General features: G+C 41.2%; 1 protein-coding gene across 1 annotated transcript in view; it reads right to left on the bottom strand.

The window, feature by feature from the left end:
* The window catches only part of LOC102260864 (membrane cofactor protein), a 73638-nt gene that overhangs the window by 62269 nt on the left and 6352 nt on the right, over positions 1-5017 (bottom strand). The window lies entirely within an intron of this gene.

Below are 5017 nucleotides of genomic sequence, written 5' to 3'. Positions count from 1 at the left end.
GGGGGGGGGGGGGGGGGTTGCAGCCTCAGGTCCCCCAGCCCAGCTCTGGGGCAGGGGGAACAGCATGAGGTCCCCCGTCAAGCCATGCTGGGCATGAGGCTTGGCCTGAGGTCCCCTGTCAAGCCCCGCTGGGTGGGGGGTGATGCCTTAGGTCCCACAGCCTGGTGCCGGGGTGTGGGGCATGACCTCAGGTCCACTGGCTTGGTGCTGGGGCAGGGGACATGGCTTGAGGTACCCTTCCCTGGCCCAGCGCCATGCAGCTTCAGGTCCATGCTGATTGCTCATTAAGGCTCATTATGGCAACTTGGCCTCCGCTGTGGGTGCAGGCAGCTTGTTACAAAGTGATGGTCAATTTGCATATTTCCTCTTTATTAGATAGGATGATGGTGCCTTGTCACCTCAGGTTCAGTCTCCTCTCAGGAGGCACGTTCCTAGAGGTCAGGGACCATATGCCTTCTTTTCCTACTACACTCTGTGCCCCCTGTGTGCTCAAGAAATGCCATGGTAAGTGCTGACTCTTAAATAAGCATCATGGATTTCATAGATCAAAATACTGGTGGGCTAAACTATTTTAAAACATAAGACTTCATGTCATATGTTCCATATCAGTGAACTGAGCATTTTATAAGTGAACAGATGTCAACTAAATATCAAAATTTATAACTTTAACATTACTTTAAATATAATTTATTCTTCCTTCACTAATGAATGGATCATGCTTGGCCGCAGAAGTTCTCTGAGGTAGCTGTTTAAGCTGTGTTACTATATTGCTATGCCATTAGAATTTTTCATTTCTGGATTTCTTGGTAGATTTTTTTCTTCCTAGAAGAGTATCATTTCTACTTTAGCCATTCCCCTTCCTTTTAATTATCTGTGGGCTTGAAAATCTAACAGATCTGATAGAATTAGCATGTGAAATAATGTGGTGGAGACACAGCAAGTAAAGTCCTGAAGGGCTAAAAGCATGCAGAGGTCCCTCCTATAAGATTAAGAATCTAAGAAAGGAGCTGCATCTATGCTGATCGCTGAGAAACCTTTGTTTTCTTATGCCTTGGATCGGTCTCATGTCAGATTGATGTTAATCTTTAAAATATAGATATTTGTACTTCTATCAAATAACAAAATATATGTGACTCTTTTTAAGTTAAATGTATGGGGTAACATTGGTTAATAGTATTTGTAAAATTTAGGTTTCACAACCTAAAATTTGTAATAGGACATCTGTATACTGAGCTGTGAAGTGTAGTCTCCTTCCCTCACCTCCCTTTATTCTCTTCCCCACCACCCCTTCCTTCTGGTAACCACCATTGGTGAGTTGTTCTGTTCCCTTGCTTTTTTCATTTCTTGCTTTTTGGTTTATATCCCACATGAGTGAAACCACGGCTTTTGTCCTTTTCTGGCTGACTTCCTCAGCAGAATCCTCTCAAGTTGCAAATGGCAATATTTTAATCATTTTATAGCTGAGTAGTATTCCATAGTATACTACAGGCCCGATGCACGAAATTCATGCAAGGGTAGGCCTTCCATCCCCTGTCTGCTGGCACCTGAGATTCCTTCCAGGCGCTGGCATCCAGTACCTGGGCTTCCCTCTGGCTGCTGGCAGCTGGCCACCTCCCTTGGGCTGGCACTGCCTGTGTCCGCTGCCACCCTCCCTTCCCCCTTGATTGCCCCGATGGCCGGTGGCCTGGGACTCCCTTTGTGGGTTGATTGTGGGGCAATGGCATGCCCCACCCCTGACCAATTGCATTGCACCACCTTGGCTGGCCGGGCGCCAGTGCATGTCATAGCATGGTTGTCTGATGGTTGGTCTGCTGTTCAGCAGTTCGGTTGATTTGCATATTATCCTTTAATTATTATAGACCAGAGGCCCAATGCACATAATCATGTAAGAGGCTTGGCCCTCGCAGCCCTGGCTGCCATGGCCCTTGCAGCCTTGGCTTTGTCCAGAAGGTCGTCCATTCAATCATTCTGCTGTTCAGTCTAATTAGCATATTTGCTCTTTGTTATATAGGATATGTACCACTTCTTCTTTATCCAATCACCCATTGAAGGACACTTAGGTTGTTTCCATGTCTTAGCTATTGTGAATAATGCTGCAATGAACATCGCCTCCCATATATCTAGATAAGTGTTTTCAAATTTTGGGGGTAGATACCCTGAAGAAGGATTGCTGGTCCATATGTAAGCTCTATCGTTAAATTTTAATGAACTTCCATACTGTTTCTATAATGGCCGCACCAATTTACATTCCCACCAGCAGTGTATGAGGATTCCCTTTTCTCTATATTCTCTTCAACAGTTGTTATTTCATGTCTTATTGATAATAGACATTCTAACTGTTATGAGGTGGTACCTCATTGGGTGTTGATTTGCATTTCCCTTATAACTACTGATGTAGAGCATCTTTTTAGCCATCTGTATGTCTTCCTTGGATAATTATCTATTCAGGTCCTCTGCCCATTTTCTAATCAGATTTTGTTGCTGTTGTTGAACTGTATGAATTCCTTATGAATTTTGGAAATTAGCCCCTTATCAGAGGCATCTTTTACAAATATTTCTTCATTTTATGTTGTTTTGGTTAATCATTACTTGAGAATACTTTTTCCATTGATTTTTAGAATGAGAGGAAGGGATGGAGCCAGGGGAAAAGAAAGGGAGAGAAAAACATGAATCTGAGAGAGACACAATTGGTTGTCTCCTACATGTTCTACGACCAGGGCTGGGGATCCAATCTGCAACCCAAATACATGCCCTTGACCAGGAATCAAACCAATGACAATTCAGCATGTGGGCTCTTGGATGGCGGTGGCAGTAAAGTCGCTTTTTCTGCATCTATTGAAATAACCATATGATTCTCACCATAGGTTTTACTGATGTGATGAATCACATGCATTGTTTTGCAGATGTTGAATCATCCTTGCATCCCTGATATAAACCCCACTTGATCATGGTATGTTATCTTTTTAGTGTATGCTGACTTTCATTTGCTGAAATTTTGTTGAGAATTTTGGTGTCTATGTTCATCAGGGATATTGGCCTCTAATTCTCTTTTTGGTAGTGCCTCTGTCAGGTTTTGGTTATCAGACTAAAGCTGGCCTCATAGCATAAGTTTGGAAGTGTCCTGTCTTTTCAATGTTTAGAAATAGTTTCAGAAGAATAGGTACTAATTACTTAAATATTTGGCCAAATTCACCTTTGAGGCTGTCTGCCCTAGTGCTTCAGTTTCTTGTTACTTTTTTGTTTTTTATTTTTTTATTTTATGCTTCAATATAGTTGCTAGAATTGGTTTATGCAAATTCTTAGTTTCTTCCTGGTTTAGTCATGGAAGCATGTATGTTTCTAAAAATTCATCAATTTTTCTAGATTATCCTATTTGTAGGCATATTATTGTTCATAGTATTCTTTAGTGATCCTTTCTATTTCTGTGTTGTCTACCACAATGTCTCCTCTTTCAATTCTGATTTTATTTTGTGTCCTCTCTCTTTTCACACATTGTATGCAGGAAACGTATTTATACGTTTTGTCCTTCTTTTCAAAATATTTTAAATAAATCGGAATTTTTACATATTTTATTACTTTTATTTCAATTTCCAGTGAGTTTTCCAGTTTTTGTCTGTTTAAAATTTAAGAAAAATAATTCAGTATACATTTTATAGTAAATCACAAAAAGTTTCATTGAAAAAAATATGTAAAACTAAAGTTATTGTAATTTTAGCAAAAATGGCCCGCGCCACCTGTTAGCGCACGATAAAAACTACCCGCAAAGAATGTGTTCACATTATGATTCTTGGTAAAGATCTGTCAATGTCATTTATCCTTTCAAAGGACCACCTCTTAGTTTCACTGATCTTTTCTGTTTTACTATTTTCTGTTTCATTTATTTTCACTCTGATCTTTATTATTTCCTTCCATATACTTACTTAAGATTTTGTTTGCTCTTCTCAATCTAGTTCCTTTAGACGTAAATTACATTGTTTATTTGGGATCATTCCTGCTTCCTGGTGAAGGCTTGTATAGCTATAAACTTTCCTCTTATAACTGCTTTTGCTGTATCTCATAAATTTTGTAAGGTTTTGTTTTTCATCTTCATTTCTGTCAAGGCAGTGTTTGTTTTCCTGTTTGATTTGAATTTTCACTGGGCTGCTGACCCCAATGAATATTATACTTCACTTTTCAGGAATTCACTAGTTATAAAAGAGTGGTGGTACCATGGCAAAAACAAAGGGCATTTGCAAACACCAGTGTGACAAGCCACAAAGGATCTCTGCATTCTAATAGATCTAGGACAGAAACGGTAGTTTGGGTAGAGGGACAATAAGTCAGGGGATTTGAGCTGGAGTGTGTGGGTCTCTCTCAGATATTTTGTTCAGAGAAGGTGTCTGAGGGGATATCATCACACCTACATTTGAAGGACAAGGAGCGAATTATGCTGCAAGAGAAAGGAGGAGCCTGGGGACAGCAAGTGCAGAAGCCCCAAAGTGGCAGAGTGTGGCCTCTGAGCAGAAAAGCCTTCCCTCCCAACAGTCATTTGTTAAATGCTCTCAGAGAAGCATGCTCCTTCCTGCAGGGCACCTGACTGGGGTTATCACACTAGCATTGTGGTCTGGTTACTGTCTGCCAGTCCCAGTACATTTCAGCAAATCTTGATTGATTGTTACTGTGCGCCTGGCACTGGGGATCTGACAGTGAGCAAAATACGGTCACTGTTTATGTTCATGTGTGTTTGTGTGGAAGCAAGGAGTGAAATAAGGATCATGAAAATAGAAATGGCTTGTTATTGGTCACCAGTGTGTCCCCAGAATCAGCACAGGGCGTGGCTCATACAAGGAAAATCTTTATTGAATGAATTCTCCTAAGGAGAGAATATAGCATACAATCTCTATATAATAGCATCCTAAAAATCACTTGGGCCGAAACCGGTTTGGCTCAGTGGATAGAGCGTCGGCCTTCGGACTGAAAGGTCCCAGGTTCGATTCCGGTCAAGGGCATGTACCTGGGTTGCGGGCACATCCCCAGT

Source organism: Myotis brandtii, unplaced genomic scaffold (genome assembly GCF_000412655.1).
Source record: "Myotis brandtii unplaced genomic scaffold, ASM41265v1 scaffold661, whole genome shotgun sequence".
Taxonomy (NCBI): domain Eukaryota; kingdom Metazoa; phylum Chordata; class Mammalia; order Chiroptera; family Vespertilionidae; genus Myotis; species Myotis brandtii.
This window is presented reverse-complemented; position numbering and strand designations above follow the sequence as displayed.